The sequence below is a fragment of the Ursus arctos genome, unplaced genomic scaffold (genome assembly GCF_023065955.2).
Source record: "Ursus arctos isolate Adak ecotype North America unplaced genomic scaffold, UrsArc2.0 scaffold_37, whole genome shotgun sequence".
In the NCBI taxonomy this organism is placed as follows: Eukaryota; Metazoa; Chordata; class Mammalia; order Carnivora; family Ursidae; genus Ursus; species Ursus arctos.
In genome coordinates this window covers 25302500-25315158 of record NW_026623053.1, presented here as the reverse complement: position 1 = coordinate 25315158, position 12659 = coordinate 25302500, and positions in this window count along the sequence as shown.

Below are 12659 nucleotides of genomic sequence, written 5' to 3'. Positions count from 1 at the left end.
GATAGGTGTGCAATGTCTCATGATTTTAATTTTCATTTTCCTAATGACTAATGAAGTTGAATATCTTTTCATTTGCCATGTGAATATCCTCTTCTGTAAAATGCCTAGCAATACCTTTTGCCTATTTTCTAATTGGATCTTTTGTTTTGTTTTACTGTTGAATTTGAGAGCTCTTTTTATATTTTACACATTAAGTCATTTGCTGCATATATGGCTTTTAAGTAGCTTCTCTCAGTCTATACTTTGTCTTGTCATCCTCTTCACATGGTATTTTGCAGAGCAACGGTTTTTAGTTTTGATGAGGTAGGTCTAATTTATTATTTTTCCCATTTATAAATTATGTTTGTGGTGTCAAGTCTAAAGAACTCTTTGTGTAGTTCAGGATACTAAAGATTTTTCTATTATTCTTTTATAATCAATATTGTCTTTATCTTAAGATGGAAAGTTGGACAAATTTTAAGTCCCATGATTATGTTAGGTTCTCTTATTTTAGTTCAAAATACTGGCATTTTCTCATAGCAATGAGGGAAGGTATAAAATAAATGGGGCTAACAACTTAGCTGTTTCAGATGTTACATCTGAATTTAGAATGTTACATTTAAAGTTACTTATATGATGCATGAGCATTCCATAAACCCTTCCACGTAAGGACAAGGAGGTTGATTCTCCTCATCCCAGACATAGCCGAAGACTGCTGTCCTTAATTTTCAAATTCTTTAATTCCACTTGTAAGAATGGTCATGGAAAATCAGACAAGCAAGGAAATAATCAGGTGTAAGGATATTATGGCAGTTTATAATGGTGAAAACAACCGGAAACAATATAAATGCCCATCAGTAAAAGAATGGCTCAGTAAAGTATGGTTGTGCTCCTCCCATATCCAGTCTACCTTTAACGCAGTGCAGCCTGAAGACTGCCCGCGGTGCGAGAGATTTCTTCAGGACCTACCCACGCACTATAGCTCAAAAGTGCCAGAAATTAACACCACTACAACCAGCCCCCTAGCCCCCTGCACCGGCAGCCTTCAACCAATGTATAATGCCCCAGGTTTCCAGCCGTGAAGGAAACTAACTTTGAAATACCTGTTTTTACAGACACCCAGAGTTCCCTAAATAGGACCAAATTCATTATCCACCATGGTCCTTGAATTAACAGCAATTCTTTATTGGTTGCCTTTCCTTGCCTTTAAAACTTCCTCAACTCTACTAGAATTTTCCAGTCATCACCTTCCAGTCATCATCATAAGATACTGTACTAAAACCTTGTCTCAATGATAAAGTTCTCTCTTCTGGGAGAACCAAACTAAGGCAATAGTTTATTTATGGAAGGAAGAATCAGGAATATTTTTTTTTGAATGAGCTTGAACTGTAGCATGTAAATATGTCTACTACATATTGTTATGTTAAAAACACACCATATTACGTGTAGTCAGACGTATTTATATGACTATGTATACCCCAAACTACTACATTCTCCTGTCTGGTAGGTATGGTTTAGTGAAGTTTCATTTTTGTTTATTTTTTTTTATTCTTAATTTTTTTGGCATTAAATATATACATAAATTTTGTAGTCTGAGGGGAAAAAAATGGGAAGAGAAAAGAAATGACCCAGTGTAGAGAAAGGTCTTCTTTGGGATTTTATTGTTCAGAAGTAGATCTTTTCTACACTTGCATGGCCTAGAAAATGGGGCTGTAGCTATTTTATACAGAGGTATAAGACAGCAAGGAGAACCACGTCTGCCTGGTGAGTTCTCAAAGATGTGCTGGGATAGTGAGAACAGGATAATTGTCAAAGGCAAGATACCACTTAATGTTGTCCACTGACAAGTGGAAATCAGGTAAGGTTGTGAAGTTAAATAAACTCTACTTAGGAGTACTTGATTCAAAGTTCAGATGGGAAATATTAATCAGAAAAAAGTGAAAATCTTGCTTGTAAGTTAATGAAAATGACTTATTGATGATTCCTGAATTATGAAGAACAATGAAGAGTTCACGTGCCAGGAGAAATCTGCAGAATTTCTGTTTTACGATATAATGTACTTGCTCCTCAAGACCGTTTTCCCACTTTTTTCTGTTCCTAACTGCACACTAATTATTTGTTGACCTCAACTGTAGTCTCTCAACTGTACTTATTTGTTCTGGAAAATAGTACACAGCACATGAGAGTAACCTCCATCACAATGAGCGTGTTTCTTTTCATCTTTTCTGGCCTGGTTAGCTCTGTTGATTTGGGCATGTGCTAATGAGGCCAGTCCTGAAGATTCAGACTCCGTCCTAATTAGCTCTTCATACAGACATGTGCTCCATGGACACACACGGATAGTCTCAGCCAAACATCTGACCGATGCTTGTCAGGGGTCAGAAATAGCCAATTGTGTGGCTAAATTGATGGTTTCATGAACACAAGTGAATAAAAATCTCAAAACCTAGTTTTACATTGGTGCATTAATAGATGCAGCTTCCCCAGTACTCCTTATAACTATGATGGCAGCAGCAATCACAATATCAGCCGAAACCCAGAATCCATCTTCATGCCTCCTGAGTCTTCATCCGTTACGTCCAATCCATCACTATGTCTAGTTGATTTTTGCCTCTTGAGTCTATCTGGAAGTTATGTCCTTGCCACCCTCCCTGATATCACTACCCTAGAAAAAGTTACCATGAGCTCTTGCTAGGATACTGCATTAACTTCTCAGTGTAGACTTCCACATTTGATATTGTCATCCTCGTTCTCCACTTGTAGCTTATAGAATTATCCTAAAAAACTTATGCAAGTATAAGTTTACTCTCCTTCTTAAAGCCTTGTAATGGCTTCCCACCGCCTGCCAAATAAAGGCTGAATTCCTTAGAGTACTATAAGAAAATCTTCATGATCTGGCCTCTGCTCACCAATCCGGCCTTATCTTGTTCACTGGGTATTGACCCTCCCCAGCACCTATCATATTACATAACCTGTAATCGGCACTTACCAAATTAAGATGAAGAATGAACAACTCCCCTACCACTCTCACGTTACTCATGTGGCTTCAGAGACAGAGCTTTTCTTCAGTTGTGCTCCTCCATACTCAGGGCCTTGGTGTCTGCTGCTCCTTGCCTCAAATACTCGAAGCCCTCTTTCCCTGTTGCCTGGTTCCTTCCTCATCTCAGCTTATACAGGTGTTCCTTTGGGAAACTTTTCATCATTTAGACCAAATCAGTGTCTTCTATTATATGTTCCCTCTAATTTCCTTTAGAACGTTTCTCAAATACTTAATTACGTATTTGCGTATTCGATTATTATGAGTTTCCCTTACTGCACTGTAAGTTCTAGGATACCAGAGGAAATGTATTTATTTTGCTTACCATTTTTAAAAAAGATCTGAGTAGTGTGTCAACTATTTTATTAAGCAACAATGAGCGACTATATTCCTCCCCCACTCTGATCCTGCAGAAGCCAAGTCTGAAGACTTTCCCAAAGATTTATTCTCTTCAGTGAAATTATTATTTTTGATACTGTTTAATCACATTTTTTTGAAATTACCAACTTCTTAAAATCAACAGCATTGGCATATGTTATCATGTTTGCTGGGTTTTTCTCATTGTTTTGGATACTATCTATTGTTTCGCATGCCACCTATCCTTCTTCTATCTTTAATTTTTTCCAGTGGTCTAAGTTAATTTTTGTTAGTTCCACCCCATCCATTTCATGGATGATGTCCGAATCAACCTCATACTCGAAGTCTGCATCTTTTATATAGATTCAAGATTTATGCTGAATACTACTCGTTATAGTCCAAGTCACTAATCCACTTCCTCTTCATCCCTAAAATCCAAATTCTTCTCCTGAATTCTTAATCTTATTAATTTGGCTACCATTACGTTACCACTTTTCTTGTGAACTATTTTCAACAATGCTCAAAACCATCTTTGCCTCCATTTCCCTTGTGTCCTAAATGTAATCAGTTTTGCCTCCTCATTTCTGTCATTTTTAACCTTTTTTAAATTCCATTCTGCTTCAAAGAAATTAATATGAATTCTCTCCTGTCTACACAATGTAATAGCATCCTGACTCATGTCATTTCCCTTATGCCCCCTGTTCCCAAATTAATCACAACTCTGTCAAATTGGTCTTCCCACATAGAGTCCCACTCTCTTACAGGAATGGGGAGCCTCAAGTACATTGGTCCCCTGCTCAGGGATTCTTAGTGTCTACCGTTTGCATTCTGACTGCAGTACAACAACTTCCCTTAAATATATCTGATATACCTTGCCAGGTTCTGCACATTGCGATTTTACTGGACAGCAAAACTCTCCTAGAACATACCCTCTCTACATTCTTTGAGTTTTATCTTATTATTCCACTTGACTGAAGTGACTTATGGTCTTGGGACAGGAGGTGAGAGAGGGGGAGTCCTACCCGTTCTTAAACACTCATGTCAAATGCTACCCTTTTTACCCTTCTTGAAATTCATAACACCTTTTCACACTTCTTTTATGGAACAGATATTTTGCTTTCTATTTAACCACTGGGTCCTTGTCTTGTTTCCTTAATAGAGACTGTAAGCTCCTTAAGAGCAGGCGTTATTTCTTATTAATTTTATGTTCCCTGCAATGCCAATTTCAGAGATTGGCGTATACTAGGTGCTCAATGAATATTTGTTGAATTAAACTAAAGATGTAGGAAACTCAAACTAAAAAAAATGTATATATATACATATATATATATATATAGAAAAATACTCAAGAAATCACTGAAATTTGTACATCAGAATGTATAGAATAAAGAATTTATTGTTTCTGCTGTATCATTTGTTTTATTATAAGATTTAACAATATTATTTATGTTTATAGGATTTAATTATCTTCAATTTCCTAATCAGCATTAATGTGATGCTCCCAAATGCTTTGCGAGACAGATGCAATAGTCACACGCTCATCCTATGTACCAGGAAACGGCTACACAGAGATTTTATAACTAAGCTGCTTAAGATTACATGACTGATAACGCAGCCAGAATTAAAATCAGGGTCTTTGGACCTTTGTCACCCTAGTGTATTGCCTCTTAATCCCAGTATTATTTATCTGCAGATATAAAGTGAATTATTATATTAATGTAATTTAATGGTTCAGGTTCTGTTTCACCGAAAATTAAAATATGTATAGAACACATTCTTCTGGATATTCTGAAAGATGATGGGAAGATTGAAAAAACTCTTTAATACAAAAAGAGGGAATGCCAATAATTTGAATGTGTTAGTTATTTGCAATTATGTATACACGCACACAATTGAGTGTATACGTGTATACACTGTACATCAGCATATATACACATATCATATCTGATTGAAGATTCTAGGCACATAATTCTCTCTCCCAACCTCATGATTTTAGAATAAAGATTTGAGCAACTGTCTCTCAGAGGCCATACTCTGTCTCTTGACAAGAAATCATTAATCTTATATCATGCAGTAGTTCAAAAGAGACAAAATTGAGAAAGATTTTAATTCTCATCCAAATTCAATCATATTCATTTTAGGATAAAATTATCTGTAACAGATCAGCATAAAATAAGGTTCACAGAATCGCAACCAGTTCCATTATTTTTGAGTTATTTGTGTATCGTTGCCTGAACATGAACAAACCAGATTCAGATCCTTTATGACACTCTGCAGTTTTGGACCTAGACCCCATTGGAAATTGTACAAGGAAGACATAGTGTTTAAACTTCAATAGTCATCTTCATTCATCCTTAGCATTCTAAATGCATTCTCAACGGAAGAACCGGGAATGCCATGGTGGTAACATGAAATGTTCTGATACCAAAACATACATGAAATATATATATATAATATATATATATATATATATATATATATATATATATATTTTTTTTTTTTTTCCCTGACACATTCACACTGAGAACCTGATGTGACTAAGAGGTTTAAATGCATGCAAGGGCACTGATGTTGCTGAAGAGATGACACAACTTAGAAGAACGTCTATTTTTCCTATTTCTCCCCCCAAAAAGAGCTTGAGAAGTGCCATAGCTATTTCCACCTAGCTATATCAAAAAAGGATTTCCAGAATGTTAATTCTATGTTGAAACTGAGAAGAGATCAATTTCATAAAGGTCGAATTTAAGTAAGTCAAAGGTCGAGGGGAGATAAATGTTTATATTTATAATTAATAATCTCAGAAGAATGTCCTGTGTCTTTATGAAGGGTTTTCTAATATTGCTACTGCTATTCCTTTAAATGAACTTATTTTCCCTTTAAGAATAAGGTTAGAAAAATACTGATTTGTGCAACTCGAGAGGACAAGAGAAGTACCCTATAGGAAATGTAATACCTTCTTTTAGACAGGAAAATTTGCTTCTAAGGAACGTTTGCTGACAAGGGCAACATTTCAGTCTTTTAAAGGTAGTTTTATTAATATAATTTGATTTGTTAAATTTCTCAGAAAAAAAATTTTGCATTTGGATTTCTTTTCTTTTAAACTGTGAGTTGGTTGGGTCTTTATTGTTGAGGGGAAGGCAGTTGGATTGCCTTTATTACTAGAGTGTAAGCTTTGCAGCTTACTCATGTTGAGTTTATAACTATTCTTATGTTTCCTTTTCACTGTGACTCATTCTTTCAAGCACGCATTAATTCAACAGATCTATGTAACTTGCCACTATGAGCCAGGCCTAGTATTAAGATCTGGGAATGCAATGTGAGCAACACAGATGCCACTGCCCCTTCTCAGGTTAATATCATTAATTTAAATGGACTTCTGTACTTTTTTTTTTTTTTTTAAGGTAATCTAGTCTCAATCATCTGGTGGGAAAATGACAGTACTAAACCTTGAGTAAAAGACTGATGTGAATGCTCTCAGTAGCTGTATTCAGTATTCAATTCTCAGTAAATATTTTTTAAATACACCCCACCCACCTGGTATTTCTTCATGTTGATTCCAGTCTTGTTTTGCCTTGCAAAACTTGTAGGGATCACACTGGAAAATAGAGTAACACTCAATTTCCATAGACAATAGTCAGAAAAGCTCAAAGGACTTAGCTCGTTAACCCAGCATCCCTTTATGCTGTGATGCTCCTGCAGTGGCCAAAACGGGGTGATCACAAAAGGAAGGCAGGCTGGAGCTCTGAAGAAAGGATGGAGACTCTGTGAAGGCCATTTGCTCAAAGAGCCCTCTCCTCTCAGTCCTGATCTTTTGCAAACTTACTAGGGAAAGTTATAAAGTAAATGTACTAAAAATTCCAAAGACGTAGTAACATAAGCAAACTATCTTTTTGTAAAGTTAGCTCTGAATTGAAACTTACATTTAATTAAAAAAAAAAAAAAAAAGGAATATACTTACCGGGAGCTTAATGAAATCTGCAATGCTGTGCAGTCAATTGAGAAAGAAGCTATATTGAAAGAGTCTTTGGTTAAATATGTCCGTTTCTAAAGAAGCTATTACTAGCCTGACTTTCCTTATCCTTAAGTAAAGTCATACTTATCTGATAAGCTATTGCAAGCCAACCTTCCAGAATTGAGTTGCAAGTATAAAGAAAGAATAACCTAGAAATTAAATCACTGGATTTGGAGGACATCCTATATTTGTTTCAAGTATTTGTGCAAACCGTAAAAATTGAGTCAGTTTCAATGGCTTTGTGAAGTGATAGATTTCATAGCCAAAGTTGTTTAATTTCCATTTAATCATTTCTTTAAATGTAATAAAATGTTTCTAGTCATAAATAATATGAGAAGCTTCTTTAGGCTGATGGACGCAAGTACGCATCTCCCCATCCATTTGTTTCACAGCAACAACAAAACGAAGGATTTCTATGAGCCAAGAATTCACTAAGAACATGATAGACAAAAATACCTTACTCTTGGGGCACCTGGGTGGCTCAGGCAGTTAAGCCTCTGACTCTTGATTTCACTCAGTTTATGATCTCAGGCTAGTGGGATTGAGCCCTGTGTCAGGCTCAATGGGGAGTCTGCTTGGGATTTTTCTCTTTCCCTCTCTCTCTTTCTCCCTCTGCCCCTTCCTCCCTCACATGTTCTCTCTCTCTCAAATAAATAAATAAAATCTTAAAAAAAAAAACCTATTCTTATGGAGCTTATATTGTAGCAGAGCAGAAATACAATCATAAACCTGTCATCACAAATAACAACCAATTAACCACAAAATAACTAATATTATATTATATTATATTATATGCTAAACAGTGCAAGTGTTACAGAAAAAGTAAATACAGAAGAAGAGAAGAAAGAATTGGAATTTTAGGATGTTATGATGTCATTTGGCCTTAATATGTTTGAGGATGATTTAAGAAATAAATTGATAATGATCCATAATAAAGCAACAGAGTGGAAAAAACATCCATTCTCTAACAAATCACCAAACAATGAAAATTACTTGAAAATTCGTTTCTGTAGGGAACACAGTAGGGGTAGCAGAAAAAATGAAAACCAAGAACTTCACATATCTAAAACTGATTAGAAATTAAATAGCTCTCAAATGATTTTAAAAAGCTAGAATTTATTTTTAATAAATAGAAATTTACGATATAAAATCTTGATACTGAAATTCGTACTCCAGATATATATTCTCACATACACCTATGATTATTGTACACATCTTCCTTCTGCTCAGTGTCACGTTTTTTTAGAAGATGTATAAAAGGGGCCATTTTCAGATAAGCTCTTTTTTGGCCAGAAAATTCAGAGATACACATAAGCATATGAAACTTCTGATGTGTTAAACACATTTAGAGAGAAGAAAATAAACAACACAAAAATCAAACTCCTGCCTACTTATGATAAGTAGTTTAAACATTACATTTAATGTTTAAATCACTAGCTTGCATTTAGAATGTTTGTATTGTGATAAACCTACATTAGTGACTTGCAAATATAGCTCAACTAGTTGCCTTAACTACATTTTGCATACCAAATCAAAGCTGGGTGCTTAATGACTTTAAACCATTCTATAGCGAGCAGGGCACATCACAATTTTACATACGGGTTGAAACGGAATATACATTTAAGTATGCAATCACTTTTACAATCATTATGCAAATGTGAAATTTTTCTCATTTTGGAAATAGTAATCATGTTTTAAAATTAGATTTCATTCAGGACATTGATTTGCACAGAGGGTTTTAACAGATATTTATAATAAATGATAATAAATATTTAAGAAAGAGCTTGCAAGTAATGAATATTTTACACACTTTACCTTATTTAATATGCAATTAAATTATTATTAAAGAATAACACTGTGAATTAAATATGATTACTATGTCCAATTTAAAACAGATTTATTATATCAAGTAAGGTTGAACAGCCTGTGTATAAATCACACCTCTGCTATTAGTAGCTGTCTGATCCATTTAATTACTTCCCCATACCTTAATTTCCCCATCTGTAAAATGGGGATATTAACAGTATCTATCTCATGATTAATATAAGAATTAAATAGATTAAAACATGTAAAGTTCTCCAAACAATGTATTCACATATTAAGCACTCAGGATATGTTAACTACTCTGGTGGTGGTAGTTGGAGCCATAGGTAAAGACCTGAAGCTGAGAGAGACTAATATGGCATAACTAGAGAGCAGTTGAACAAAGACACAAAAATCAAGCCTCTTACCTTCAAATCTTGTATCTTTCCAAAGTTCCATGTGACACATTACAGTTTGGATGATTGAAAAGTTGAGTTTCTCTGGATGTAGAAAAAATATTCATAGCTGTAGGTGTGTCATCAGAAGATCTGTAAAATCAAAACTCTATTTTAAACATGTAATTTTACTTGAAATTTTTCTCATCCTTTGAGAAATGATTATTTGAGGCTTTATCAGTTTAAGATGCCTGTGCCTTTATTACGTTATTGTTTGATAAAAGGGATTCAGGGATGTAATACTTTAACGGAAAAAATAAACAAAAAAATAACACTATATAAGAAATTAATCTGACATATTTTCTTCCTTGGGATAAATTAGAAATAAGCCCTGAGCCCTAGACCCGGCTCGACAGTACTGCAATGCATACTTTCCATTGTGTACTTCTATTTGATTTTATTTTTGGCACTATTTTGTGATGGGATGTGTCCAAAGGAAGACAGTAGCCAGAACTCATCAGTACTGACAAGCATTCTGACCTTCAACGGGTATGACTGGAGTAAGGAACAAGGGACGCCACACAATTCTCTTTCCACTTTTCCATCTTTCTCTTCCACAAACTGACGACCTGACTAACCAGCTCCAAATCCTTCTTTGTGCACCTTCCGGATCACTTTTATTGACCTCGACTTTACTGAGTCTGGCTCATAAAAGTGGATAATATACAACAGTTCTAGAAAAACAGTGGTCTAGATGTACAATGTCTATCCTAGGAAGGTAGGTGAACTTCTGAAGACTTTTGCATTTTTTAAATTTTTTATTATTATGTCCAATTAGCCAGCATATAGTACGTCATTAGTCTTTGACTTTTGCATTTCTTACCTGGAATAGGCAGGTAAGGCTATTCTCCTCTGTCTCACAGATTTATCTGATAGGCGACAAAGGGCTTCTACCAGGGCCCTCTTAAATGTGTAAAGTTTCGACTCTAAGTTTCTTTATCTCATGAGACCAATTTTTATTACACAGTAGCAACAGTATTCCAGTAAAGTGTGGAAAATGAACTATGATTAAAAGTCATCACTTGGGGGCACCTGGGTGGAGCAGCTGGTTAAGCATCAGACCCTCGGTTTTCCTCTTGGCTCAGGTTGTGATCTCGTGAGATTGAGTTCTGCATCAGGCTTGCTCTCGGCACCGAGTCGGCTTCAGATTCTCTCTCCCTCTCTCTCTTCCACTTGTGCTCCCTCTCTCTTGCTTGCTCATGCTCTAAAATAAATAAACCTTTAAAAAAATAAGTCATCACTTGAAGATTTTAGTAAAATCTTCAAATATAAATTAGATTTTATTATTTGTTTAGTATGACTAGTGTTTTTGATGTCATCCCGGGCCAAGGCACATGAGTGTGAGAAAGAAGGGTCATGACTTTAACTCTCTGTGACTTCTGAATATGTACGTACATACATGTATCTTGTCTTTAGACTTTTATCCAATCTATATTTCTGGATGAAGTATACAAAAATTTGGTTAGATTTCAACTCCAATTTTTCTTTGCCTCATTACCTCTCTATAATCAGTAAATCTACCAATTCATTGTTCTTTTCACCCTTTCGCATTACTGATTTTTATACCCTTTGTTCTTCTATGTAATTTTGTTCATGATATTTTCCTATCATTTTTTCTTTCTGCACAAAATGGCCTCATGCATACCTTTACTTGAACATTTGTCTTCACTATTAGTTTTTCAAGGAGCTGTCCTTCACTAAGTGTTGCCCACTAAAATCGTGTTCACTTGGCCATGTTCTCTCATCATTCACAAGCACAGTTTATATTATATTGTCTTGTTCTAACTTGATATTGCTTTTTTTTTTTTTTAAGATTTTTATTTATTTATTTGACAGAGATAGAGACAGCCAGCGAGAGAGGGAACACAAGCAGGGGGAGTGGGAGAGGAAGAAGCAGGCTCCCAGCGGAGGAGCCTGATGTGGGGCTCGATCCCAGGACCCCGGGATCACGCCCTGAGCCGAAGGCAGACGCTTAACCGCTGTGCCACCCAGGCGCCCCTAACTTGATACTGCTTTTAACTGATTTGAATCTTGGCAAATGCTGGGCATGCTGTGGCTTACTACAGTGGAAAAATGAAGGCTTAGAATTCTACACATCCTCTGACATGAGTGGGCAGTGGGGAAGGTTGATATTCTTGCAGGGGTTGAAATACAATGTAGCAACTCAAAATTAACCACTCTGTAAAGCCCAATTCATGTTTCCCTTTTCCATGATAAATCTCCTCTGCTGAGATAGTTCCAACTTCCTTAGTGATCCCAAACTATAAAGTGTATTCCCCTCAACTGTTTTATAAGTATCTCCTTAGGACGTCTTTTTCCCCTCTCGATTGTGGACTCCTTTTTCAAATTTGGCCTCCGAAATTAAGCACTGTCAGGCATATATTGTTTAACAATTAATTGGTTGTTGGACTAAAATTCTATTGAATTAAAACACAAATAAAGATCCAATTGGCAAGAATGTTAACTTGGTGACAAGCCCCAAAATCCTGAGTCTGAGTTCCCTGAGTCCTTCTGCCTAATACCAGCGTGAAATGGGGCTGAGTTTACACTTAGTCGTTTCCTTTTGAAGAGGAAAAAAAAAAAAAAAAAAAAAAAAAACACGATAGAGCAGGTCGCTTAAAAAATAGAAAAACATGAGAAAAAAAGCTATAAAATTGGGAAAAGAGTGAGAACAAAGGAAAAGAAAAAGCAGTTTATCATGACCCAGAGAAAAGAACACACATGGAGAGACGCTGAGTCATACAGACGATTGAGCCTTGCAGATTCTGCTGAGCAAGCCTGGGGTCACAGCCCGGGCTCCGGACTTTGGGGCAGTCTCTGTATCCCCATCAGTTTTTTATTGTCTTTATTACAGCTCATATCTTTACAATAAACCGTCCTTTAATTGAGGCAGCCTTAGAGACTTTCAACTTCTCCCAGCCGAAGACTGGGCTGGGAGAAAGTGCTCATGTATTTCGTCATTTGACAAACAGTGCTACATACTGTGGGAGATGGTGCGAAGTTGCTGTAATGTTCA